We start from the raw sequence: 12735 nt of genomic DNA on the forward strand, positions 1-12735 counted from the left end.
AGACCACGTTGTTGTTATATAGGGGATACATTTTATGTATATCAGTCATACACAGAGAAGATAAATACATTATTATACTATTATATATCAGCACCACTCTCTGCAGTAATAACAGACCACGTCGTTGTTATATAGGGGATACATTTTATGTATATCAGTCATACACGGAGAAGATAAATACATTATTATACTATTAGATATCAGCACCACTCTCTGCAGTAATAACAGACCACGTCATTGTTATATAGGGGATACATTTTATGAATATCAGTCATACACAGAGAAGATAAATACATTATTATTCTATTAGATATTAGCCCCACTCTCTGCAGTAATAACAGACCACGTCATTGTTATATAGGGGATACATTTTATGTATATCAGTCATACACAGAGAAGATAAATACATTATTATACTATTAGATATCGGCACCACTCTCTGCAGTAATAACAGACCACGTCATTGTTATATAGGGGATACATTTTATGTATATCAGTCATACACAGAGAAGATAAAATACATTATTATACTATTAGATATCGGCACCACTCTCTGCAGTAATAACAGACCACGTCATTGTTATATAGGGGATACATTTTATGTATATCAGTCATACACAGAGAAGATAAAATACATTATCGTTTCTGAAAGATTTTATTATGGAAACTTATGGGTAGAATCCAGCTGTTTGCTGCTTTGGGATGGTGGATTTATGGTGACGCACAAACCACAAAGTATTTCATGGTGGTGGTTACTGAACATAAATAAAAACATTCACTTTTTATCAATTTCTTGCAATTCAATGAAAAATGTTTTTGCCTGTTTTGGGGAGATTATTTTGGCCTTTTTAGGAGAAATAAGGAAACTTATGGTAATTTCTTGACAAAACAAGGTAATAATTGTGTGTATTCTGCATAAATAATACAAAGCAGAGAGACAATTATTGTCAGCACCACAAATCTACACTACAAGGGCCGGGAATAAAGTCCTCAGTGATCTGGCTGCTGTCTCCTAATAACACTACAAGATCCATCCCGCAGACCTTCATAGACTATGTGATATAATGTGTATAGTGCTGAAGAGCGGCACTGCCAAGGTGGTCACTGGTGAGGGTACATAGACTATGTGATATAATGTGTATAGTGCTGAAGAGCGGCGCTGCCAAGGTGGTCACTGGTGAGGGTACATAGACTATGTGATATGTGTATAGTGCTGAAGAGCGGCGCTGCCAAGGTGGTCACTGGTGAGGGTACATAGACTATGTGATATGTGTATAGTGCTGAAGAGCGGCGCTGCCAAGGTGGTCACTGGTGAGGGTACATAGACTATGTGATATAATGTGTATAGTGCTGAAGAGCGGCACTGCCAAGGTGGTCACTGGTGAGGGTACATAGACTATGTGATATAATGTGTATAGTGCTGAAGAGCGGCGCTGCCAAGGTGGTCACTGGTGAGGGTACATAGACTATGTGATATAATGTGTATAGTGCTGAAGAGCGGTGCTGCCAAGGTTGTCATGGTGAGGGTACATAGACTATGTGATATAATGTGTATAGTGCTGAAGAGCGGCACTGCCAAGGTGGTCACTGGTGAGGGTAAATAGACTATGTGATATGTGTATAGTGCTGAAGAGCGGCACTGCCAAGGTGGTCACTGGTGAGGGTACATAGACTATGTGATATAATGTGTATAGTGCTGAAGAGCGTCGCTTCCAAGGTGGTCACTGGTGAGGGTACATAGACTGTGATATAATGTGTATAGTGCTGAAGAGCGGTGCTGCCAAGGTTGTCATGGTGAGGGTACATAGACTATGTGATATAATGTGTATAGTGCTGAAGAGCGGCACTGCCAAGGTGGTCACTGGTGAGGGTACATAGACTATGTGATATAATGTGTATAGTGCTGAAGAGCGGCGCTGCCAAGGTGGTCACTGGTGAGGGTACATAGACTATGTGATATAATGTGTATAGTGCTGAAGAGCGGCGCTGCCAAGGTGGTCACTGGTGAGGGTACATAGACTATGTGATATAATGTGTATAGTGCTGAAGAGCGGCGCTGCCAAGGTGGTCACTGGTGAGGGTACATAGACTATGTGATATAATGTGTATAGTGCTGAAGAGCGGTGCTGCCAAGGTGGTCACTGGTGAAGGTACATAGACTATGTGATGTATATTATGGTGATACAGATAATGACTGTAACTGTACGTTCCTTATATATATTACTCATCCCGAGGTCATTATTCCCCATTTCTCTCCCATGGATGGATTATACTGATCAGCGTGTGCTCGTCACAGATACATGTAATATATAAGAGGATCCAGCAATGTGTAGTGTTTTAGGCTGATCACAGTAACCTCAGTTCTTCATTTGGGGTATTGTACAGGTGACGTGTATCACCCCCAAGGTGCAAATTACATACCCTCCAACATTTCAAAGGTAAAAACCGGTACATGGGCGTGGCCACATATATTGGGGGCGTGGTCACCAAAAAGGGGCGTGTCCACAGGCACTGTACACTGGAGGCAGCTGGTTCACTGCTGGCTGTTTTTTTTGAGTGCCTACAATTTTATATATTTCACTTGGGGTGTTTATAATTTTTTTACATTTACTATGTAAATAGTGGGCGGACTACCTACCTCTCTAGGGGAACAAGTGCACAGAACAAAGACTCCTGCAGCGCTGCTATTGATATCGGGTGTTTGTACTAACCTGGTACAAACGGTACTGCCCCTGTTTGCTGGTACAGACCGTTAAAAAATGACTGTACCGGCTAAATCGGTATAGTTGGAGGGTCTGAAATTATTATGTGCACCGTACTCACCACTATGCCTACTCTGCCTCTCATATACAGGTATCATTAGCTGGTATAAGTAATGTTACTGGTATTAGCAGTCAGTGATGATGACATACCTCACTTACACTGACAGTAGTGATACCAAACATGTATGTGTGTCTATGCAAATGGCAGATGGAAATCACATGTGTACAGTACTCACCACTATGCATACTCTGCCTCTAATATACAGGTATCATTAGCTGGTATAAGTAATGTGACTGGTATTAGCAGTCAGTGATGATGGCGTACCTCACTTACACTGACAGTAGTGATGCCAAACATATATGGGTGTCTTAAGTAAAAGGCAAATAGACTCTCCGCGCTTTCCTTGTTACAGAAAACAATAACCTAAACACAAAATACTGAATCTTCTAAGTGGGAAGACGACATAAACAACAACAATAAGTCACAATGGGTCTAAAGAAGTGAGATCTTCAACCCAAATCCACTATACTACTTGATGGACAGTATGTGATGTTTCCTTATTGTCACAATGATGAACTCAACGACCTTTTTCCTTCAGGTACTTCTCAAATGCTCATCCTCAAAGATAATAAGGAAAAGAATAGTGTAGTAGTTCTGTAACCATGAGAAATCCTTTATAAAAGGATGTGAATCGTCAATCCATAAAAAGGCCAATAACTATACCGTACTCACCCTGTGACACAGAGGAAACCTCCCATGAAGATATCTTTGTGTGCAGAATACGTATCATTAAGACTCAAAAAAAGTGCACCACCCATGTGGCAAGACAGTAACACAAATGTAAGTGGGACGTACGCTACTCACAATTAATGATGGCCGATAATTCACATAAAGGTATCGTTTGTGTCCCTTTTCTTTCCCCAATCCACCAAGTGTCCATAACCTTCAACTGAATAAAAGGTCAGATCAGGAGGGAGTGATAAAAGGTAGTTTCTTTATTCATAACAAAATCAACAGATATATACAAAGGTGCACTGGGTGATCTAACAGGAAGAGATGGAACAATATGACCTGTTAGAGGTTCTAGGTCCGGACAGTCCTCCAATGGTCACAGATTCCTGGTGTGTTAGGGTAATGGAGCAGACTTATATACCCCTATACCAGAAGTTGTAATAATGGGGGTTGTGGTTTTCGTATAATTAAACCAATAAAAAAATAGCAAAATTGTAACTTGGAACATAGAAAGGGTCAGCCTACCATCAGCTCCCTTGTGGGTAAAAACCCTCATCATACCGGCTCCTAATGTCTGGAGAACCTGTCTGTGCATTCCACATCCCGGAACACACGGCAAGCAGAAGTGATGTCTATGTGCGTTCCACCAAGTCTTATACATACTCATTTGTAACCATAAATCTTATACAAAACATACAAATGAAACAACTACTATTATAATATCTACAACTCACATAAAAAGGGATATGGAAAAATACAATAAAACTATTAAAAGACTTTCCCAAATCAGGTGTTTTTCATATAAAAATTGTAGACTACATCAAAAGTCAAAAAGGCAATAAAGATAATATACAAAGGGAACTTTAAAAAAAGCTCTCAAATGAACTAATAACCCATGATGCATATAAAATTACAAAAACCATTTTGTTTTAAATTCTAGGTTCAATTCACCTTTTATCACTCCCTCCAGGGATACATAGGTGAGTATATGAGATAGTGTGTGCATGTGTGAGTACATGTGTGTGTGCATGTATGTTTTAATAAAATTTTACTTTTTTACAGTGTGTGTTTTGTATGGTTTTGCTGTGGAAGTACAGGTACCAGCAGTACCGTAATGCCCCACATGCTGGTACTTGTGGTTCTCCAAGTACCAGCATGCAGGGGAGGGTTGCTGGGAACTGTAGTTCCACAGCAAAAGACAATATTTTAACTTTACTTGCATCACACTTTACGCAATCAACCCGGCACCCACCGCCCAGGGGTGCCGGGGATAGCCTCAGGCTATCAGCCTGGGCCTGGGGTGCCCTGGAGAGGGGCGCTCCTTTATTAGGGGGGTCCCCGGGTCCCCAGGGATCATCAACCTGGGCTGACTAGCGGTCAGGGGTGATGCTTTGGCTGGGGGGCCTGGTGAAAGGGCTCCCCTGGCTGTGGCATCACCCCCCGGTAGAAAGTCTGGTGCTGGTTCTGGTAAATACAGGGGGACTCTTTGCATTTTTCCACCTGTATTTTTCAGAGCCAGTGCTTGTTGTGCTTCATACGGGGGGACCCTTATGTCATTTGTCCCCCGTATTTAGCACAACCAGTACTGGCTTTCCAAAGCCCGGTGCTGGTTGTTGTTTTTGGGGAGGGGGCTACGCCATATTTTTTTTTCACAGGTTTTTTATTTTAATTAAACACAGAAGCACAGAGGGATCTCACTGACCTGTCCCTGCTTCTGTGTTTGTTTTTTGTAAACATAGATGCAGGTATTATGGCTATTCCATCTGTGTGCTGCCTCCCCCAGGTCCTAACGTCTGCCCCACCACCACCCACACTGCCACGCACACCGCCACTGCTAAAGCACGTTACTGTACCCAGGTTCTAGCCGCAGCTAACGCCCGCTACCTCCGCACCTTTCCGCTGGCTCCCGCTGCATCTAACGCCAGCTTCTTTCCCCAAAGCCCACTACTAAAGCCCGCAAACGACGGCCATCTTTGTGCACCCAGGTGAAGCCACAGTGATTACACCTGCTGGAGGCTCCTGCAGCTGCGCAACAAGTTGAAAAGTCCGATCTATTCAATAGCGCATTCTTGAGGTAATAGTTTAAAAACTGTAACTTTCTAATTTACCTGAACCCCAAAAGGCCCTACCCTGGCACAATAGCTACCTAATAAAACAAACCCCAAGTCTAAATTCCACCCCTACCCCGAGTTACACCTTCCCAAATATCCCCCATAGGCTATATACACCACTGTGCCTATGTATACACACCACTGTGCCTATGTCTATACACCACTGTGCCTATGTCTACACACCACTGTGCCTATGTCTACACACCACTGTGCCTATGTCTACACACCACTGTGCCTATGTCTACACACCACTGTGCCTATGTCTACACACCACTGTGCCTATGTATACTCACCACTGTGCCTATGTCTACACACCACTGTGCCTATGTCTACACACCACTGTGCCTATGTCTACACACCACTGTGCCTATGTCTACACACCACTGTGCCTATGTCTACACACCACTGTGCCTATGTCTATACACCACTATGCCTATGTATATACATGACTGTGCCCTTATAATACAGTGAAATGTAAGGGGGAGGACAGCATGGAATCCTTTTGTTTAGCCACATGGTGGCGGCCATTTTACCCCATTCCAAACTGTTAATTCATTAATTTCCCCTTATAATAAACCCATTTGATCTATACAGTCACATCTATCCCTATTACACTGATTACAGCCTGGGATTATAGCTATTATAGCATCATAGGTGAGACTAAGGGGTGGTCCGGGTGTGCACTGAGCCCCCCATTAGCCAGATCACCCAATTCCCTGTAAATAAATGTAATTACCATCCACCCGGTCAGGAAAGGATTTACATACACATCCTGGCCCGGGAGGAAAGAGTCTGCCTAGTAGCTCCCAAGCTCCACCTCCCCACCTCAATCACTGGGCATTCAGCTGCTAACTCCCATGGTGATGTCACTGCACATGGTGATGTCACTGCACATGAGCTCTCTGTGTGTGCTCAGTCACATTGTGCTGCTGGAGAAGAGCGATGAGGAGCCTCACAGTCACAGTGACAGCAGCACCAGCAAGATGCGGAGGCCACTGTGACTGAGTGATAGCAGACAGCTGCCTGCCCCTGATGAAGGGGAGAGGGGTCAGTCAGCTGCAGATAAGGGTGGGGGAGGGGAGGCTGTCTGCATTGTATAAAATCTGCACTAAAGTATAAATAGCAGAAACCCCAGATTTCTTATACTCGTTTCCTGCAAGTTACAGTGAACTGTGACAAATGTTTGATTACAATGTACATTGTTACATATCATTAGAGAGTGTATATACTGTGAGAGAAGCACTGGTAAAGTGATAAATGGCATTTATGTGTGTCCAAGGTTTCTGACCTATGTGTATTAAACCCCCAGGAAATGTCTGTGTCTGCTTGATTACAGTTTGGGCTTTAAGTAAAAGCCAGATAATGGGTCCTGGGGGTGAGGATGTGAGAGAGAAGGGAGGGCTCCATCCACAAGGCCGGTTCAGGTGTTGAGGCTTTCAGCCTGAGAGCAGTCTAATTAGTGACTGCAGCTGTGAGAGGCTAATGGCTGTGTCAGGGTTTGGCTCAGGGTCTCATACCTGGGAGAGCAGGCAGCAGGCTTGTTCACAGACACTGTGATGTACCACTTGTAAGTACTGGGCATATGCCTATGTTGGTGGTTAAGGCAGTAGGCCCTACCACTTTGAGAGAGGGAATTTATTGTCTAGTTAGTGCCTAGACGGGAAAAGATTTATTTATTTATTTATTTTTTATACTACACAATAAAAACTAGCTGCGGCTAGTTTGCACGAAAACCCTGGTCTGGTGTGTTATTTCCTGGCAGTTGTGTGTTTGGAGGTGTCCATCTACCCCAGGAGAGGGACCTCCTACCCCGATCCTATTACAGCACACACACATGCATACATGCACAGACACACATTTTATCCTTAATGATAATGGGTAATGAATATGTGTCAGTGTAACAGCAGTATATTAGTATATTTAGACATTGAAGATATAATATCTTTAATTTTGTAAAAAACTTTGCTATGAATAATGTTTGCGCTATTGGGGTAAGAATTTGGTATTGGGATTGCATAGAATAAAAGTATAGGGTAATATTATTGTTATTCATATGCTAGTGAGGACAATGCCTAGAATTTATTTCATAGTCTATACAGGGCACTGTAATAACTAAGGTTAGGCTGTGGGTGTGAGACTTAGACTTTGGGGGGGTTAGAGTTAAGCTGTGGGGGGAAAGGGTTAGGCTGTGAGTGCAAGGCTTAGGCTTTGGGGGGTTAGGTTGTGGGGGGTCTAGGGTTAAGTTGTGGGAGGATTGGGTTAGACTGTGGGGGTTAGGGTTAATCTGTGAGGTCTAGGCTGTGAGGGGTAGGGTTAAGCTGTGGTAGGGTAGTGTTAGGCTGTGGGGGATGGTGTTAGACTGTGATGGGGTAAAGTTGTGGTGGGATAGGGTTAGGCTGTGGTGGGATAGGGTTAGGCTGTGGGGGGATAGTTAGGCTGTGAGGGGGTAGAGTTTGTCACTATATGGAGGATTAGTAGGATACTTACTGGAATGCAGGAGGATGCCAGGTGTGAAGTCACGACCCCCGGGGCACAGAAGCCGCTGCAGCCATCAGGAGTAGGTAAGTAGCTGCTGGGCCACCATGGAGAATATGGTGACTTTCTACAGATCTACATGATGACTATCAACATGGCTAATGTCATCATTCTCATGTCAACATTATACATGTGGCCAGATTACACCATCGATGGCTTGGTTCCAATGTTCAATGGTTTACCCAACAAGGCTGAGGTTCCAATGTTTCCTCATCATCGACAATTTAGTTCCAATGTTGGCTCACTGTGGCTGACTCCCATGGCCTGGTCATCACCCACTTACTCCAGAGACTCTTCCACCAGACTCACATCTTGGGCGGTGGCCAGGTGTCTATGACATGACGGTAACTCAGCATGTCACTACAGAGCAACTCTGCTTGGCAATTATGAAGTGCACATTCTGATTGTCTAAGCTCTGAAACTGTCAGGGCAGTCACATGGGTATCACAGGAGGTGGAGCAGTGTGTGATCACTGCTGATTGGCTAAGCTCAGAGTCGATCAGGGCAATCTCATGGGTGTTACAGGTGGTGGAGTAGTGTGTGATCACTGCTGAGCATGAAGCACAGTAACAGCCAGCCTACCATTATTAGGAGGTGGTGGGTCAGCTCAGCCAGTCCTGCTGTAACCATGAAGTGTCCTGTGCAGAGACATCAAAACTAAATGTTTTGTGACCAAAGCTAAATACATCGGCACTATCAATGTTTTCTTTATGTCCATTTCTTACTGTAATACAGACATCAGTAATAGTATCTAAGTTGTCATCAGAGAAAATGTGGAGATGATTTACCAGAGATGGTTCCAGTGACAATTCCCAGCATCCTCCTCCAGTCCTCAGACCAAAGCTGGGGATGTGCAGAGGGGAAGGTACATTAGTCCATGTATAAGGGGGAACTGTCCTATTATATCTGTATGACTGACATAGAGCAGACACATTACTGACATAGGGAGACGCTGTGACCCATCAGATAGGCTCATACACAGGTCCTTGTACCCATTACATGATCCCCCATATGGGCTGTTATGGATCCCGTGTGGTAGATTCTCCCATGTTACACATTTCTTCATTACTGAACAATATCATATACTATACACTACATGGGAACCCCGGTATCACTATACTATACACGGGAACCTCGGTATTACTATACTGTACACTACACGGGAACCCCGGTTTTACTATACTATACACTACAGGGGAACCCTGGTATTACTATACAATACACTACACGGGAACCCCGGTTTTACTATACTATACACTACACTGGAACCCCGGTATTACTATACAATACACTACACTGGAACCCCGGAATTACTATACTGTACACTACACGGGAACCCCGGTATTACTATACTGTACACTACACGGGAACCCCGGTAACACTATACTATACACTACACGGGAACCCCGGTATCACTATACTATACACTACACGGGAACCCCGGTTTTACTATACTATACACTACAGGGGAACCCTGGTATTACTATACAATACACTACACGGGAACCCCGGTTTTACTATACTATACACTACACTGGAACCCCGGTATTACTATACAATACACTACACTGGAACCCCGGAATTACTATACTGTACACTACACGGGAACCCCGGTATTACTATACTGTACACTACACGGGAACCCCGGTAACACTATACTATACACTACACGGGAACCCCGGTAACACTATACTATACACTACACGGGAACCACGGTATTACAATCCAAAAAACTACATGGGAACCCTGATATTACTATACTATACACTACACGGGAACCCCGGTATTACTATACAATACACTACATGGGAACCCCGGCATTACTATACTTTACACTACATGGGAACCCCGGTATTACTATACTATACACTACATGGGAACCCCGGTATTACTACACTATACACTACACGGGAACCCCGGCATTACTATACTATACACTACATGGGAACCCCGGCATTACTATACTATACACTACACGGGAACCCCGGCATTACTATACACTACATGGGAACCCCGGTATTAATAGGTTGGGGATGGGATATTCGCGGTTCGGATGCTGGCGGTCAGTATATTAACAGTGGCATCCAGTCAGAATCCCGATGCCTGGAGGTAAGTACCCTAATCCCCCCTCAGCCTCCTCCTTGTACCTAACCTAATACTTACCATCAGGATGTCAGCGGTAATTCCGGTGCTGGGATTCTGACCACCAGCATCTTGCCGCAGCGCTGCCGACTACATCCCAATATAATAATGGCTACAGGTCTCCCTCATTCCCCCCACACCCCACCTTTTCCTTTATACACAAGTTATAACTAAACACAGCAGTGAGGCAGAATTTTCTACATCAGAGTCATTTTATTGCAAGTTTACAAGAATATAGTTTCCTTCTGTAGTAACACTTGGAATGTTATTTATTGAATATTTATGACTATTTACTATAATATTGTGTTATTGAAAGCAGCAAGAAAAGCAGAATATAAAATGAGCAGCTGCTGTATCCTGCAAACCTGGGGGCAGACACACAAGCAGCAGATAAGGTGGGTGAAGATGGATATCTGTAACTAAAAAGAGAATGGTAACAGCAGCACAGAGTATGTCAGCTCATATAACTCCATTACAACTATGATCAGACAAGACTGACATGGATACAGCTAGGTAACAGAACAGAGTAATGATGTGAGGCTCCCGGCATACTGGTGCAGTGATGCTGTGCTGTGCACCTGTATATAGATAACAGATCATACATCCAACGCTCAGAGATGTGCAGCATCCTGGCATTTTCCATCAGGTGGGGTCTGTACGTATTAGGAGCATCCATGAGGAATAGCTGTCCTGGCTTTCTCTCTTTGGTATAATATGGTCCTTACATTAATGATGAGAGTAACATCCTGCACATAATAGTCCTGTAACGTCCAGTTACTCATACAGAGCAATTCCTGTTATTATTCATGGCTTGTGTACAATGTGTCATTTCTGTATTACTCATGTATTATAAGCTGCAGGATATGATACTCGCACAGTGCTGTCATTCCCTCCATGACACACATACAATAGAGATGACATATTATCTAATACATATGTACTAACATAATGCTGATATATATCATGATAGGAGGTAATAACAGGACAGGACAGTGTATCCATGCAGGTGCCCATCAGAGAGCAAATCCCCAACACCAGAGCGGTGTCACAGTGACAGGAGACAGGAGAGAGGGGCACACGTGTAAGACAAAACCTTTCTTGTTTGGGTATGAGAAATGGATACTAAGACAGTCACAGTATAAAGGTACTAAGAGCAAAGTTAGGATAAAGCTAAAACACAAAAGAATAAAAACTGCATAACAAGAACCTGGGAATAGGAAGAGCTGGTGCAGCCCCAATATATACCGATAATCACCCCAATATATAGCTATAATCACCCCAATATATACCTATAATCACCCCAATATATACCTATAATCACCTATATATATATATATATCTATAATCACCGGTACCTAAAGTGACAGAGTAATACGGCTTTATGTCAGTTTATATTCAGTTCTGAATGAGTCATAGTAATTGTCTGACTGACCAATAGCGACCCGGCTTATGACTGACATTTGTTCTTCTGTGGCCCTGACTTCGGCTCGTACCCTGGTCTATAGCTGACTGCCCTGGCCCTATCTATGTTATTTTCTCCTGCCAGCTGTGGCCTAGTGTGACCAGTCCGTGAGACACAACTCACCCTCATTGCAGAAACCTCTATACTTCCTTGTGACATCTCTGGTAACATCAGTGTTACCACTAATCCCCGTCTTATAGCAAATCACTAAGTCTTACACCTAGGCCATCACAGAACATGTGCACCACCGAGAGGACAACTGGTCACTATTCCAGCTTTACTAACAATGTACAAAAACGTTCAGGTCAAAAAGTGTGGTAAATACTAACAAACAAGCGCCACACGCAGCTGTGTTACCCCACATGGACGTCAGAGAGGTCTGTGCAGCGTTTGGTTTTCTTACTTGTTACCAAACTCTTTAACTCATATATTTGTAGGTGTATAACAAAGCTTGTATTATTCTTTCTGTGATTTCCTCACTACCAAATAATCTCCATCTCCTGACCCTGCACATTACTGGTGGTGTCACCACTGTGGGATGTGAGACAGGACATACTGAGGACAATCTGTACTGATCCTACTTATCCTGTGATGTCCCTGTATTATTCCTCCATTACTACGTACCCTGCTCACATCTGTATTCTGCTGGGGATATCGGGAGCTGGATGCACATTACTGGTGGTGTCACCACTGTGGGAGATGAGACAGTGCAGGACATACTGAGGACAATCTGTACTGATCCTACTTATCCTGTGATGTCTCTGTATTATTCCTCTATTACTACGTACCCTGCTCACATCTGTATTCTGCTGGGGATATCGGGAGCTGGATGCACATTACTGGTGGTGTCACCACTGTGGGAGGTGACAGTGCAGGACATACTGAGGACAATCTGTACTGATCCTACTTATCCTGTGATGTCCCTGTATTATTCCTCCATTACTACGCACCCTGCTCACATCTGTATTCTGCTGGGGATATCGGGAGCTG

The 12735-nt window shown here is 43.6% G+C and overlaps 1 protein-coding gene across 1 annotated transcript in view; it reads right to left on the reverse strand.

The window, feature by feature from the left end:
- The window catches only part of LOC148532444 (uncharacterized), a 301272-nt gene that overhangs the window by 103119 nt on the left and 185418 nt on the right, over positions 1 to 12735 (reverse strand). The window lies entirely within an intron of this gene.

The sequence above is a fragment of the Taudactylus pleione genome, unplaced genomic scaffold (assembly GCF_031769625.1).
Source record: "Taudactylus pleione unplaced genomic scaffold, aTauple2 ptg000076l, whole genome shotgun sequence".
Classification (NCBI taxonomy): Eukaryota; Metazoa; Chordata; class Amphibia; order Anura; family Myobatrachidae; genus Taudactylus; species Taudactylus pleione.